General features: G+C 33.1%; 1 long non-coding RNA gene across 1 annotated transcript in view; it reads left to right on the top strand.

Annotated features, from left to right (window-relative positions):
* Window positions 1–17,579, top strand: part of LOC149483913 (uncharacterized) — a 227,323-nt gene that overhangs the window by 122,548 nt on the left and 87,196 nt on the right. The window lies entirely within an intron of this gene.

Genomic DNA, 17,579 nt, shown 5'->3' with positions numbered 1-17,579 from the left:
AAAAAGTGGAACTTAATATTTCTGTCAAAAGAGTTTTTGCGTGATTGAAGGCTGCATGCTTCGCTTTCACCAATGATGCACTCGAGCTTTTCAACCTTTTCTACCATATTGGCTAAGACATCTTCAGCAACTTGCAAATCTTTTCGAAGTACCGCCACTGTATTTTGCAAATCAAGCATTGTATTTATTTTGGCATCGATTTTCTCGAATTTTTCTTGAATAGAGTTACGGGCTGATCGAGTCTCAGACACTTCTTGATTTATTCGAGATGTAATAGCATTTTTTAATTCATTAAATTTCATGTCGAAGACATTACCTTCCTTGCCCTCTTTACATTTCTTCTCTCCTGTATTTGTGGATAATGTCCGATATTTGTAGCCAACGCTGCGTGATGTGTAACAACTTTTATGAAAAATATCTGACATTACCGATCATCTAATTTTAAAGAAAAAACTTAGGAAACACAGAAAAAATCATGGAAATACTGTAATCAATGCCAATTTATTATTTTATTTTACTAATTTATTTTTGTCTCTACTTTAGGACATCTTGCCAATGTCAATTGAAATTCAAGTCCCCAAAACTCAATGACGATAAGTATATTACAACTATTTTTATAAAAGTTACCATAGGAATTTTTTTCTTAATTTGATATCTATTTCTCATCGGGTTCTCAGTTCTCACCTATAAGTAATTAAGTAATTTAAAATAAAATCGATCAAATCTTTGAGCTTTCGATGTAGCATGGTATAATTTAAGAAACTGCCATCTAGTGATCAGCTTACCTTAATGTGTCTTAACAACCTGTGACAACAACATTGCTCATATCTACAGGAAGGAGTAAAGTTTCGTTATGAAACTTTTGTAAGTTTCACAGAAAACGGACAGAGGGCAGCACTATACTGTTTTAAACTGTGGTTTTTAAGTATACAAGAGTATGGTTTTTACTTTTTAGTTTAGTCTATGGTTTTTAAAGTTTTATGGATTTTTAATTTTGCAATTTGGTTTTGTATAAGAACAGACGACACTTTTTTGTGGTCAATATTTTTGAAGTGAAACTTCTTTATCGGGGTGGGAAAAAATTTTGTGTAACATTTTTGCGTTACGCCGTACGCGTGACATTTTTGCGTTACGCCATACTCGTGACATTTTTAAGGTCATAAAGAAGTTTCACTTCTTACGTGTGTACTCTAGTACACGCATACATTTTTTTTTATTTCATTTCAATGTTTTCAGGGAAATTTATGTTTCAGGTAAACCGCATTTTTTCATAGGTATTTTTAAGTTAGTAGGACGTTGTTTTGTTTGTTGTACATTGTTTGACCAGTGTAACGTTAACGTTATCAATCACGACCCCCGATTTATTTTTCTGCTCTACCTTAATAAACGGCACCATTGGAGAAGAGATATTCTATATGCCCCTGCCCCTCAACCAAATGTCTATAGGCAAATAATTTAACTAGGCAGTCAATCTGAATTAGAAGTATTAGTCTGAATAGACATTCAAATATTAGTCGATGCTTTATTTGATTAATATTGAATGACTCCTGAATTATGTGCCCTCTACGTAATGCAATAAAAAGTTACATTTGAGACAACCTATTCTGAAAGCACTTGAGAATACAAAAGAAAAATATCCAAAAACAATGATTTAACATCGTATTTGTATCGACAATGGACGAAGGGCCAACTTTTTATGACACCATTGTATACAGGACAAAGGGACTAGCAGGTTGATATTCTATTATCCTAGCGTAAATTTATATTTGATGAAGTGCAAAAGTCGGGGCTATTTCTTTGAGCATTTTTTTGTAAATCTAAACACATTGTGGATACAATCGTCCGTGAAGCATTTTACACATGGGTCCAATATGTCCATTGTCATGTGAACCGCTCCTAATGATCGCTGGTGTGTGAAGTGTCCTTTTCACTTCTTTTTTTTTTACGAAAATATAGAGTGCAATATTCCCACGATTTGATTTCATATATCAGTTTAATTACGAACTCTTTTATGAATAACGGTTCTTGGAAAACAATATGTTCACTGCCTTTTAAAAGTTAAAAGTTAAAACCATCATAGTTCATACTACATAATTATAAAATATAATTTTATCACATAATAATATATAAAAATACCACAATCTAGCTAAGTATTTACTAATACATATTATTGCCTCAGCCCCCGGAATCACAGACTCAATAGAAAATCTATTGTGTCGTGGCCCGATCGGGCCGCTCGGTGGTCAAGGCCCAAGGGGTTATTAAAGTTAATGTAATTATTCTCTAAAAGTATAAGCAACCCCCAAAATGTAGTTGGTAAGTATGTACCTAAATATGTTTATTTGATAATAATATCTTTTATTGGCTGGTTTTAGAAAATTGAACAAATTTTGTCTATACAGTTAACATACGGTTCCATCTCTATTCACACCTTCACTATAGATTGTAATATGTAATATTAATTTAAAAATAGCATGACCATAAGTGCGGCACTCCCACTAAGCTTGCATTGTGCGTGACAATAAATTTAACGGGCTGTCAAATGGGAACGGCACAGGTAGGTGTCCTCAACGGATAATGGGTACTCGAAATTCATTCCTATTTATCGCAAACCATTGAAAGCGACCCGCTTTTTCATAGCTAAGCGCCACCTAGACAACTATTCAATTTTTTTTTCTGATACCAAACGTAATTTCGTAGTAAGATTTCTTTTTAAACAGGTTTCGTCGCCAGAGACAGGTAAAAATATTTCGGGACAAAAACTCAGACCAATAAAAAAGTAAAAAAAGGTAATCCCCAAACACATTTCTGTGAAATATTGTCAAAAATAAGTGTTTAATCCGTACGGACGGATCGATTTCATTTTGAGTGGTTAGTAGATAAAAGAAATTACGTATGCATAATTCTAAGAATTCGATACGTTAATAAGATACGTAAAGTAGCTAGAGCCTAGAGATACCGGGTAATACAAATTCTATTTCCCAAGTATCCATCCTTTTCTATTTGATTACAAAACGTTCGGAGCGATGTCCACAAAAAGAAACTAAATTCCGAGATAGTAATTCGACACTCCTCCGGCGTAGTTTAGGAAAAAAATGTAAATAATGTTGATGGCTCGCCACAGGAGTTAACTTTTTGTTATGTCTGTTCCGTGTTGATCGGTTTTATTAGCTCTGCAGGCAATACTAAGGGGCAGAGGCGGCTCGTGACAAAATTTTATGGGTGTTCACTTGAAATAAAACACTGAAAATACATGGTGTAAAGCAGTACATTTATCAAAAAAATTACTTATAAAGGAAATACATACGTCTTTCTTTTTGGTGTGCAAAAATATCTATAACTTAAAGCGACAAGACATTCGTAAATGTCTGTTGTTGCTTTCATCACAACCATACAACCACGGTGTTTTCACATAATATTGTTCGGATTTAAACACACGCGTAGGTATATGTTTTCGTTTTTGTCGTACATTTTTGCGTAAGGTCAAGTTCAGGCCGTCGCGTGGCAGTCCCTGCTTTCAATTCAAGCCGAATTTGTAACGTTTTAACACACTTTTTAATGAACGCCACATTATAATTGTTCATTTTCACACTCACAAGTAATACTGATAACTACAGACTATTTCAACACACGTATCTTATGATTTTAATTAGAAAATTCCCGAATTTGCATTCGCGCGCGTGCATTGAAGTTGACTCGAGAGTCGAGTGTTTGTTTATAATATAAATAGTGGCAATGTCGCGCGCGGCGGTAAAAACGAACCGGCAACGTTTGCGGGAGCGGCGCACCGAATTTTGCTATCTTTCCATAGAAAATCTTCTGTTTCACGCGCTCAGGGCACTGGCAAACCATCTCTTTCACTCCTATTGGATTTCGTATTAGGAAATGTACTAAATATTTTTTCATTGGATCGCAATCGTGAGCGCTCCCCTTCGCGCGTTACTGTATAAATACAGTATTATTCAAGTGTATGGAATGATGGATATATTCATTGGTATTGACAGTAGATTTTTACGATTACGATTGATTTTAAATAGTAATAATTAATATTAATAATGAAATTAAGGAGTATGATTTTATTATAATTATTTATGGGAGTTCACTGCACCAGCGCTCCTTAGGGCGAGCCGCCTCTGCTAAGGGGCCACGTACACCTATAAAATGGTTCTGTTGTATATTTTTTATTCAGGCTACATAGCACACTACGACATGAGATTAATACCGAAAGGAAAAAAAAAATGAACAAGAAATACAATTTCAGATATACATATTAATGTGAATTGAAACTACTTAACTTTAATTTTTGATTCCTTAAAAAAAAGATTGGATGACATATACATCACATTAATATTAAGAGCAATATTAATAATAACAAAAAAGGCGTAAATAAATAAATTAAAATAAATTTTCGGAAGTAAACATACTGATATCCAAAAAAAAAACATGAATAATTGCACTCCACTCTTTCTTGCACGAAAGATACTTGGCTACAGGTTACCTACCGTTATTTCATAGTTTGAGAGCTATTCAAAGTTCAAGCTTCTCAAGATGTTTCCTGAATTTTCAAGAAGAGCACCAATTATTACCAATTGCCATATTATCATAATATGACTAGATAATAATATAACGATATGCTTCACTATTCATGGGAAAGAATTTAGAGATGATAATATAATTTACAGTGACATGATAAACTGATTCAAACGCTTTTGAAATTATCACCTAAGTCTTAATAAACACTATTAAACATCATTCAGTTGATAAATATCTTAATGTACAATGTATTACGGACGTAATTTTCTGATTAAAGTCTTTAAACTAATGCATAATAGAGTGTAAAGAACATCAAAGAGGTACATAATATGTATGTACATAGGTACAATACTTATCTAGTACAAATGGAAAGAGATGGCCACTTTGTAAGTAGCGAAAGTAATCTAAATGCGGTCATGTAACGTCACTGGCAATAAACTATACGTGAATATTTTTGAGTAACATTCTATTTGCTAATAGATTGACGTTAATAGATAATTCATAAAGCACGTTCAAAGAGATCTTCTAGTTCCCGATATAAAGAAAAACAAAACAATGTACGACACGGCCGCGGCGGGCGTCTCTCTTACGTCGGCGCTAAGAGGTTGCCAATATAATTAAAATAAGTCTTGGTTCTGAAACAAAACATCAAGGAAGAAGTGGGACGGCTCGGAATCCGACGCTTGGGCGTATCGAGCAGCGATTTTTTGAAGCGTGGAGACACGGAGTAAATGTGGATAATGCACGACGTTAATTCCTGCCCTAAAAGCTCTAATTGGTCGTTTTTCCTCGACCAGGAGGACGGACGGCGGACGAGCCGAGCAAAAAGTGGAGCCGTCGCGGAATGCGCCCGGTTGAATAACCAGCCGTTTGTGTGCCGGCATCGAGCTATATAATATAAACAAAGAACTTGCGTTGCGTAAAAATACGTTATACTGAACGTACCATATCTCAGTGATTTATATTTCATGCAACCGTGCAAACTTTTAAACTTGGAATAAGCTTATTTACGCTGTACGTTTATTTTTTTTTAGATTATCGGAACTCCGCCAAGAATGTCGAAATCATTCAGTGCGGTAAGTGGGCAGAGGAATTTGCCATTCATATCGTCGATTCTGTCGGAATAACAAAGTAAATTTTGGCAGAGCGACGATTTTCGGGATCATTACATTTGAAATAATAGCAGAGTTGCCTTGAAGTATTCGGATCTTGTTATTGTTTTAATCGTGTTCTTATGACATTGCTTTTTAAAGTGCTTTAAACATATACCTTACTGTTACAAGGTGAAATGATAAAATAAATCGAACTCATTTCCACATAAAGTAATTAAAAAGTTGATTATCATGCCTTTAATTATTTGTGCAAACTCGTTGTTCTATTTATTTTATACTTTTTAATTTACCGATTGATTGGAAAGTTCTTCATAAAAACTTACTATCAAATTTCATACCTATGTTTTTGAACTGTAGCATGTGGAATTCTGAGTATAGGTACCTATAAAAATATGTTGTATCTTCATCATCATCATCTTCGTATATATTCTCCAATGAATCCATTGAAACTGAAATTTCTTCTTCAATATTGTCAAACTTTGTGAAATAGCATGATAAAGTGATTTATCGGTGAAAATAAAGGAAATGAATAAAAGTGGCTGTCAAAATCAATACAAAATAATTTAACGTTATTATGTGTTATGGCAAAAGTAGGGATAGAGGCCAGAATAAAAATAGAAAGAGCTTATTTTCATTGACATTAACTGATAAATAATTATAAAAACTGATTTTTATTCGTGTTAAGTAATAAGCAATACTTTAATTAAACTGTTGAAATAAAACGAAAAAAAAAATAACCTTTAAAAACGGCTAGCATTAATTACTCTACATTGAGAGCAACATTACATAGGTACCCATTTTATGTACCTTTTATTTGAACTAAATTAAATATTGCGGAATTATATAAAGAGGATATAATACGTGCTGAACAACAAAAACTGTAATACATACCTATTCGGTTTTTAGTGCTTTTTTATGCAAAACACAGACTTCAAAACGGTTATATAAAAATAATAAATTAGCTCTGTGCATCACGGACTGCAAAAGGTATTTTTTTTTTATTTAAAAATAAATCACACGTTTCAAAAAATTATTTTCATTCATTGCAAAACGCATAATGTATAAGTGTTTGGCAAATATAACAGATATTATAAGCAGGTTATAAGTATGCTACGATTTTGGCTTGGCGAGCAAGTTCTCAAATTTAGTATTGTCTCTACCTACAGCAAATTTCAGTAAATATAATGATGTAAGTATTAAAATATGTAGTATAAAATTTATTTGATGAATTTTATAATTGTAGTTTTGTTTGTTTTATGATTTTATAATGTAGCTATTCTGTAGGTCTGTATTGCAATAAACATTTTAACAAAGTTGAAGTATAAGTAAAAAGGCTTCCATTAATTAGATTCCTAATAAAATTAATTACGAACCTTCCATCAATATAACTGACGTCCTTAGGCTATATGAAGATAATATTATACCTAATTACCAAAAACGGGTCTAACGCCTGACTCTACGGCCTCAATAAACATGATTTTATATGAACCATAAAATGTTTTGTAATCTATATACATTCGAATAAGAATTAATTATTATTGGTGGCCACCAAAGTTTTTCCTATTATGTTTTTATATGCAGACATAATATTTTTCTTAGTAAGTACCTAACACATAAATAAATAACGTCCAAATAGTTGAGGAAACACAAACCTGGCGAGTACAATATGGGTGTCTTCAGGAAAAGAGTGGTAGTGGACAGTGGTAGATAGCTTACCAGGAGGCCTGCTTCCATAGTTTACAATAAAAAGTACTGTTAAATATTAGGATTTTTATGAAGTTCATAGGTAAAGCGATAGAGTCTATGGCCTAAGGCCCTAATAAGCCATAGAAAAAAGACTGATCTTTCTTTGAAATGGCGCCAAAAGTCATTTTTTTTATTTAGGCTAATTGGTATCCTATTCCTGGAGGTTTTAATCCTCAATTGTAAGCTCAATGCGATTCAAGCGGTCAGGACTCAGGTTAAAATAGCTCTGATGTAATTTAACAAAATATTGCGAAACAACTGTCACAAAAAACTGATATACGCACACATTCATCACTTTTAAATGTCCACGTTTTCATTCACGTGTTGTGAATTCCAATTCAATGTAATTTTTATTTAATGCAGCAGTTCATGTTGTATCCAGGCTTTTGGCACATTATTCTATTTCGCAAAACTTTCAAAAGTAATAAACGCTAACTTTCCCTACAGATTATTTTTTTTAGAATTGATATCTATTGCTAAATTTGGAAAAATATACATCAAAGTTTGCATTTTCGGTGAACCTTAAAAAACGAAGAAAATGAAACCCGTATTTGTAGAATGAATCATTCGTATAACCTCAGAAACTTTAATGTAAATGGAAACGAAGCAGAAATTAACAAACGTCATAACTCACGTAAGACCTTTACCTAAATAGATCAAAAAGTTGCAATGCAAGTATTTTATTATCAATACGTAAATGACTTTAAGAGCCATTTTTTAACAATATCAATTCCATTATCAAAAGAATAAGAAGAGCAATTGATAGGAATGATTTTCCCAATCAAAAGCCCAGAAGCAAGTTATGGATATATTATAAATATCGTCTCACGAAATACAAAATACAAAATGGCTTACTATTAAAAATAGAAGGAGTGTTTAAAGTGCTAATAGTATATTATAGTATTGTGGTCCGTACGCATCGCTTGCAATAGTGTACAGGCGCGGCCATCATGCTTGTAGGTCATTATCCTGCAACTACACACACACAGACACACACAATGAACACTTACAATGATCTATCATTTGATATATTTTCTCTCTTTGAATTGCGTCATGAATATCACGGATATGATTTAACTTTTAGGATATTCTTGTTGTATTTAAAAGCTTTTTAGATACAAATAGAGCTTAATTAATAACGTAATTCTGAATTTTATTAATCGACAAAGAAAGAGTTCTATTTATTACGGTTTTTCTATATTATGTTCACCGCCAATAATAATAGACAGCTTTTCTAAATTGTTTTGCACGCCTCATAAGCGAAGCGTTGAGGTGGGTACTACTGTCACTTCGCGCAAAACATCTGATTTTTCAAACTTAAAATGTCTTTATGTATCATACATTGCACTTGTAAGATAATACATACACACACATATTAAGAAAAAACACTATTTTTAACGTTCATGATATTTTTGATGTCATTTTTGTTATTTAAACTAGTTAAAAAACAGTTTAAAAAAGTTCTGTCTTGGACGTCCGTGTGTCTGTATGTGCGGATCCTTTTTCTTGTTAACACGATAGCGACCGAAATACTTTACTAATCGAGTCTTTTTTTTCTCTTACGCTTGAGTATGCTCAGGAATAGAACCCTTTCATTTTTCAGGGTCTGATTCGATGTGGTTTAATTGTTATTAAATAAACAAAAATAATAATTAATAAATATTTATTAAAAAAAAATTATGAGGCGTGCACTTTTGGATTTTCCAAATTATTTTTATTTGCGATATACTGCATCTCTATAAACGAAAAAGTAGAGTTTTATTAGCTTCCATAAAAATGTTCGCAAGTTCTAACCGTGCCTGTTCTTTACCATAAGTCATTGAATTCTATAATCCCGAAATAAAGATTTTCTGTAAAAAAATAAGATATACTTAATTAGTTTTTAATAGGTTGATAAGAGGAAAAGTTATTTTATTGGATTTTGAGAATGCGTAATAAAAGAAAATGAAAATTAACGTTGTTTGTACAGATTTTGAATTGAACAGTACTTTCACTAGTAGCAAATTATTAAATAATTAACGATCGTAATTTACAGTAAAATTAAACATAAACAACTATTTATTACAACCTTTATAGTCAATGAAACTGCTAAACTAATAATAGCTCAACCTTACTAAAAGGTCTTTCAATACGTAATGAAACGAAAAAGGAAACTAAAAAATATCACTATCAATAGTCACATTATTATATTTGTTTACACTCGTTGTAATAATTTTTATTTATCATCTTACTTATTTATCTTTATTGTGTTTGAAAGGATTTTATTGGTATTTTGAATTCAGTTCCCAGTGGTATTACCGTTTCAATTTGAGTCAGAAAACGTTAGCAATTCGTTGAAAAGATTAGTTCTTAAATTGGATTGGATGCGAGCACATAAGAGTTTTAAAACTCGATTGAAATTAAGCGCGAGCTCAAGGCTGCCGGGGTCGACGTCCTTGCGTAGTGCACAAAATGCCTAACTTAGCGCGTAGTGAGGTGCGTCCATGTCGACCTAATCTGAATATACATTAAATTACAAGGACTTTAGCTTTGAAAGAATCTTAATTGCTTGTTGTTCTAAATTGAAAAAGGAAATTCAAAGGTCGCAGACCGGATTGCTAATAATCCTATTAGATCTTTAGTGTGTTTTGACTCTACATTATTTTTGTTAAAAGATAGAGCAACAAAAAAAACAATAGTACCAATAGTTTATGATGTCTTGTTTTTTGGCCTTACAATTAATAAAAAAATTATATTTATTTTAAGAAAACAAAATTGCCTATAGCATTCCATAAAAGCTATTCGTTTTGCTTAGGAATTGTAGAATTTTCATTTATGTTCAATATAAATTCAAGCGGCCACAAGGAATCGCTTCTTGATTATGAAACCGGACCGAATATAGACGTTTAAATAATGTAAATTGAATAATGTGTAAGCAAGTGGATATTTTATTCATTACCGTCCTAAAAACTTGACTATTCAATTGAGAGTTGGCCTGTACCTAGTTTCAATAACATTTAAATGAAAGATTTTAACTCTATTATGACTTTGGAATCCACTTTCTAGCAACGTAGCCTATTATCTATTCTGAACTCCAAATTAAATTTCAAACGACTTAGAACAACCTATCCTAAGGATTTTTTGCATTCATTTATCTCACGGCTAGGAGCAATACTTTAGTACAATCGACACGTGTTCGACTCAACACTGGTTGCTACCGCGTTACGCGATCTGCGCCCGCGCAGCCGCCGCCAACCTCGCGATAATTGACTAATTGTCATCGATCATTTAGTTTAGCGACTATACCCGCGTATACAATATCATCATATTATGGTACTACACTTGCACATTCGCTATTTTTAGACCTCCACTGCCCTACTTATCGCTCGCAACTATTATTATCCGCATCTCCGTAACGAGCGACTTATTAAGAACCGAGATAAAACTAAAATGGTGTTAATTAGGCAAACATGATAAATGGGTAAGCTGCTACTTGTTTTATCTGTAATTCTAGTGCAATGAGTGTTAATAACCCCGCGGCGTTCCTTGTGCTTATAGGTAATATTCATTTTGGCGCCACGTGGATAGAACGAGTTTTAGATGTTGAAAGTTGCTTCAATAAAGATTAGAACCTGGTGTATTTACAGTTAACGTGTTTAAATTACATACGTGATACATTCGTTTTGGTAATTGAAGTGGACTGTGGAATCGTGTTACGAACCTGCAGGTAGGTACATTTCAGACTAGCTTTCCGCCCCCGGCTTCCAACGTGTTTCAAAGTTGTCACGCTTTTAAGATTGGTAAACGAATACCAATCTTAAAAGTATCCTACTGATTCGAGGTCTTAATAGGATATTTGTTTGACCTTGAGTGGTTAACTCAAGTTGAACATACATTTCATGAAATTCATCAACCGGTAATAATGAAAAGGACTGAAATATAGACAAGTTGTAACTAATTCACATTATCATATAAGTATAAACTATAAATTGTAGAGCCTTCTGTGTTAGTTTTTGCCTTTTGGGTGAAATAAAAATCTTATATGCCTATTGTATTGTCACAAATGAAAAGATGAAATTTATAATTTTATTATAATCTCCGTATTCTACATTCACGTTTTATAATATTAAGTTATAACACGGAAGTAGTGCGTTGCAAACTTTTCCACATCAAACAAAAATATCAAAGAGATAGTCATACACTAACTAGGCGATAATAAGGAACTGTGAAATGCAACACTAAAAGAACTTTCAGTTTGTGAAATCATTTCTAGGCAATTTTCAGATTCATGCTAGAATGAGCGAAATCAGACAATGATGTTTGCTTTTAAAACAAAAACTATTTTGTTACGCAAACAACTGCTAAAAGCTGTGACGTAAGTAGAATTTGTGGAAATTGGAAATGTGTGTGCACTTAGTTGAATTCAGGAAGCTGATACATATACATGTGAGCTTGAGAGATAATAGACACGGTAATTGATTCATGATTTGTCGTATCGTTCAGTATTTTACTATTTTTGGTATTTTAGTTGGTCGTGTAGTCACTAGTCATAACTGTGTATTACAATTAATAGCTTTAAAATATCTATTTCGTTCACGGATAATATTTTATTGCACTTATATATTTACGTTAAACATTTAACTTCCTAAGCTCTATGTTTTTATTTGGAGGAATAATTATTGCTTTTCAACGACATCATTTAAAAATGAGTTCAAAATGATACTATACCTATTTATTGAGCTTGTGATAAGCATTTTCTTTTATATAAAAAGTCTCTCTTATTAAATCTAGTTTCAGGCCTTTTGTTTGCACACTATCCAGTTATAAGCAACTTTACCAATCCGGTTCTGCAACAAAAAATAGCAATATATATTTGTTCCTGGTAGCAAGAACAAAAAAGCTAAAAGAATTAGAAATGTTGTATGCATAATGTACGGATATTATGTTCCCTCTGGTATTACATCGTATGTACCCTCATTATTACGTCATGTGTACCCTATACGATAAACCAATCAGGATCAATTTCTAATCACCCGGTTTCTAGTTCATTAAAGTGTAAATTTACATTTACCGCAACTTAATGTAATCAGTTTATTACTAAGTGACCGTGGTCGTGATTCAACTGAATCGAGTGTGGAATAATAGTTGAATCTACGAGTATGATGTCTCTATACCTTGTTTGTTTTAATTTATTTGTTCCTAGTAACTCATTATTCTTGCATACGTGTGGTTGATTAACTGTTATGATAACATTGTTGAGGAGTATTTAAAGTATACTAGGTACGATATGTACTTTTTTAATTGTATTATATGAGAAGATTCTTAAGATAGGGATCTAACTAGTATGGAGAAGTATAGTAGGTATATCTTTAAGAAGACGAAGGATGAATTGTAATAATAGCTGTAATAACAATCAAAATTATCACTTGATCGTGATTAAAAAATTGCTTATGTTTTACGTAAATTTCAAAAAGCAATATAATAAAGGTAGTATTTACATAAAATCGAGCAAAAACTTTTACTTCAGTCAGGTTAGAAACGTGTAGGTGCCTTTTAAAAATAAGATTTAAATAACCAGTCCTCATTTAGATATCATTTACTGTATTCAAACTTGGCTCCTTTACACATTAATTTTGTTTTGGATTCCAGTTTAAGATATTACTTCAATTCGTGATTAATACTCACCATATAGGAATTTCTGAGAACCGTTATAATTTAGAGAACAATCTGATTAGAAGAAAAAATATACGAACAATATAAAGATGAATACGCATAGAATTCATTGCACCTTTTTATACATAAATTATACGTAGATATGTTTCAGCAAGAAAAAAAAAATAAAGTCATGAGAAAGAATCTCAGTAAAGTTCAGTTATTAAATTTCACACGCGGATCGTGCGTTCCAAAGTTTGCGTGATTGTCGGTCTCTTGGTATCAAGTTCGATCCATCCCATGGGAAATTTCGTACCATAATTTAAAATAAAAATCCGTTAATTAGTGTAAAAAATATACATTTTTATTATGTAAAAGTCTTTTTTTTTAATTAAAAAAAAACATGGATGTAATAAATAGACAATATACAAATAAATTTTTAGTTACATTAAAATAAATAAAACGAAAACGGATAATTATTTTCAGGGGTTTTATTATGAAAAATGAGGATTAATATCAATACATACTTTAACAGTAATATAGCTCTAGTGTACTGAATACTGATAGAGTTCTGATAGAGTAGTTTCTATGCAGTTTTTATCAGCGCTAAGTACGATCATTACTAAATTCCTTAACCGGTATTCAATAATGTGAGATTAATCATAGATTTCCTTTTAAAACTTTTCACGACCATACCTACCTATATTCGTCATTATATAATAAAACAAGTGAAGGATTGCAGACGATAAAAAGAGCAGTGCGGACGACTGTGGCATGCTAAGTCTTGCTTTTATTACGTCTACACGAGCGCGAAGCGTTTTCTTTTTAATTTCAATGAAAAATCATACGCACCGGCTCTAAAAACTGACATTCCACAACCAGATTAAAAAAGTGTGTTCCCAGAAAATGGCGGCTGGAATGCAGCTGCGCAACCAGCTTCATTAGGGGTCCGTTGACGACGTTCATACTCGATCAAAAAGTTTCTATTTAAAAAGAGCTTTAGGCAAACTCGTTTAAAATTTTAACTGACCTGAATTTATATGAAAGAAGTTAAAATTCACTTGAATGAGGTACATTTAAGTAATAAAATTTTGATGACTAGATACGCCAATTTAATATTTAACAACTTTTGATAAAATTATATGAACGTTATCTCATAAAGATATAATTACTTTTTTTCAGTTCTAGCGTTATGTTTGACATATATCATTAAATGCCTAATTTGGACGCTGAGTAGGTACTAAACGAGTGAATTCGTAATTGAAACAACCAAGAAAAGCATAGATCTTTGAGTTATTACATCAAATATTTCTGTGAACGTCCGGCCACACAGCGATACGAGTTATGTAACGAAATAAAAATTAATTATAACCTATATGGAAGATATTGAGTGCGCCGAACAAAAAATATTATCGGAGAATAATTCATAATGTGCGCGCAGCTTTACATTGAATGCTTTCCAATCGCACAAACAATCGAGTATACGCGCATGCCTTTTTCAAATATTTCTTTTTCTCATTTCGCCGTTTCCTTTCCTGGCTTAGTGCCACATGTTTTATTGATGGCCGGTTCATTGATATTGCTGGCTCGTTCAGTCGGTAGGTGAGTGCCCACTTATGTGAGCCTTATGCCGCGGCCACACATTGGAGATATTTGCACCAACGTAACGTTTTGCGCCCAATACACCAATGTATGTATCAGTACTTTGACACAATGTAGACATTGCGTCCAATCACTGTCCAATGCCCAATACTAACGCGCTCAGTGTCGGTTTTTGATACACGTTCAAAGGAGAGGGGAATGAAAGGGGAGTGCGCGGGGGCATCTTGGACACAACGCCGCGCTCGCGCCACACATATCGTCTCTGTCAGTCGCCTGAAGTGTGCATTTTTATCATCCACCATCGCCTTTTCTTTCGTTGATTACTTGTCTGATGCAAGTAATAAGCATATGTACCTAGTCCGTACGCGTAAGCCTTAACTTAAAGGGAAGTTCCAAATGTTTGTGACCACACTGCCATGTTAACAAATAAATAAATTGTTTAAATTGTTTAAATTGTTTTAAAGCCGCTCGTGCAAATAAATTATCGTCCATCGTCTTCGCTTCTCTGCTACCACAGTTGGGGCTGGCCCAATGAGCTAGTCTGTTTCCATTGATTGGTTACAAAGTTGACATTGAAGCCAATGTATAGTGCAGTAGTTTGATCATTTCAAATTATAGCCAATATTGGACGCAAAGTTGAATCCAATGTGTGGCCGCGGCTTTAAAAGGCCCAGCCTTGGCCATATGGGGAAGCCGTCACACCGTGAATGCATTCATGCGCGCGCGATCCTATCGACGCGACGCAAAACAAAGTGATGCCCGAATCCGTCATAAATAATATCTGAGCATTGTTGTTTGTTCAAATTTTATATAATTACATTTAACTGCTCCACTTCTCTTGGAGGAAAAAAATTGAAAAGCAATTTTGTTGAGCAAAATACTAATCGGTATTCAATTTGTTTTTTAAGTATAACTGGAATTGTATTACGTGAAATAAAGTAAATTACCATGAAATTTAAATTGAAGATTAGTAGTTAATAGTTGTAAATATTCAATGTATTACGTAGCTTCCATGAATTATTTATAAAGTTAAGGGAAATTATCTCTAAGTGCACACTTTCTTCAAACAGGAATATTATGTACTTTAGTATGAGGAAAATAATGTTTTGTAAAACTTTTCCGTGGCTATATTCAGTTGTAGTGTAGCATTTTAACAGTTTTTCCAATATTATATTATTAATAAATGTATTAATAATTATATCCAATTAATTGGAGTATAAACCGAATCCTATAATAAGCTAAAAACAAAGTTGTATAATACTTTAGTGTAGATAGTATAAGAGTGAAAAGTAGCAACAAACTAAATTATAGTGGACGTTCGATGATCGATCCGATTTTTTCACAATGATATTACAGACTTCCCAGCAGTCAAATACAAACCCACATCTTGTGACTCTACCGGCTCTACTGCACACTGTTAAAAGCACAGGGAATTGAAAAAGTATAAGGAAGTAACATCTACAAGCTGATAACGCTTTGATGCGATACAAACAATCACATCAATTTAATTCTTCCAAGAAATTGAAGTACTACCGTTCGTTGCGTTGAGCAAGGCATCGTTTTACATGTATTCGTAAGATGAGAGTGTATTGCACCTGACCCCAATCGTGTATCTACACTACACTAGACGGGATAGTTCGCACGTGTCGCTCAGCTGATAGGGTGGGGTTTAGCCCCCCACTAGCCAGCCACCCGCCTAGGGACGTACGATACTTATCGATAGTAATTGATCGATGCATCGAATCGGAACTATCTACACAATTGAAAATCGCAAAAAAAAATGTATTTATAATTAACTTTAATATTTTTCTTGGACAAAAATGGTTAATTGAATTAAAAGTGTTGGTTACCTTCGTGTTATATAAATAGATTTTTAAAAGTAACTGTTATACTTCAGTAGAATATTAATGTATTTTTAAATTTGACATTGACATTATTTTTGGAATTTACCCAATTATCTCCTTCAAAAATAATAAATTATTCAACCACGAATAGAACAGAAATAACATTTGAAACACTATTCTATGATTATCTTTTGTAAATTATTCATACAAACCGAGCTCTACAACCAAATACAGGAATAATCAAAACACGGAGTGGTCCCATAAGCTTACGTGATTCTATTTTTAGTCCTACGTTTCACGTTAGAGGAATAATTAATTGGTCAACATTGGCCCATTATAGTGCGCAGGGCACAGCCCTAATGACGCACGTGTCTTGCGGCCAAGGCTGCTGCGTGAAAGCTCTGTGTACGTTACACCCACGCTGAACATTCTACACACACACAGCCGCGACATTACAGCACACAGACATAAATATCTCTGTGTACGAGCAATAGGCTTCAACGCGCCTGCTCTACAACCGAGTCTATACTATAGCGATGTTGTGTGTGTAACGATTTGTTGTTGTGTTGATATCAAGCTCCAAGACTTGTTTAGTGAATAAATTCTTAGAATCACGTTCATGTCGAAGCCTATCTATGTATGCGGCATTTCTTTTACCTTCCTTGTGTAGTTTCTTGTATAATGAGGTGGTTTAAGACGGATTTCACGTTACAAATACAATTTGAGATTCGTGATAGCTTCTATTTATTTTGATATTTCCAGAAAAGAAAAACAAAATTTTAATCAGAATTTATTTCATAATGTAGTTTTGTAAAGGTTTTGTTTGATCTGGTTTCGGGAAATTTTTTTTTTAATTATTACTTAAAAATATTTACTTTAATATCAACCAGTTTACACTGACCTGTTCAACTGATATGAAGATTACAATTTCTCAAAAAGAACGCGATCACACAAAAAATGTCGAAGCTCTTTACAAATTAGTGGTGTATTCGGGGTGGATCGCCTGTCCTTGTCTACATCTGGGTTAAGGGTGCATCCAACAGAGATACGGTGACCTATCTCTGAGGGATGCAAATACAATATTTTCAATTGATATTTAGCAGTACTTTAT

The sequence above is a fragment of the Colias philodice genome, chromosome 12 (assembly GCF_061535455.1).
Source record: "Colias philodice isolate Cphi_HAF_F1 chromosome 12, ilColPhil1 Martin Lab GWU primary, whole genome shotgun sequence".
Classification (NCBI taxonomy): domain Eukaryota; kingdom Metazoa; phylum Arthropoda; class Insecta; order Lepidoptera; family Pieridae; genus Colias; species Colias philodice.
The sequence above is the reverse complement of the archived record's forward strand: the minus strand, read 5'-3'. Positions and strand labels throughout refer to the sequence as shown.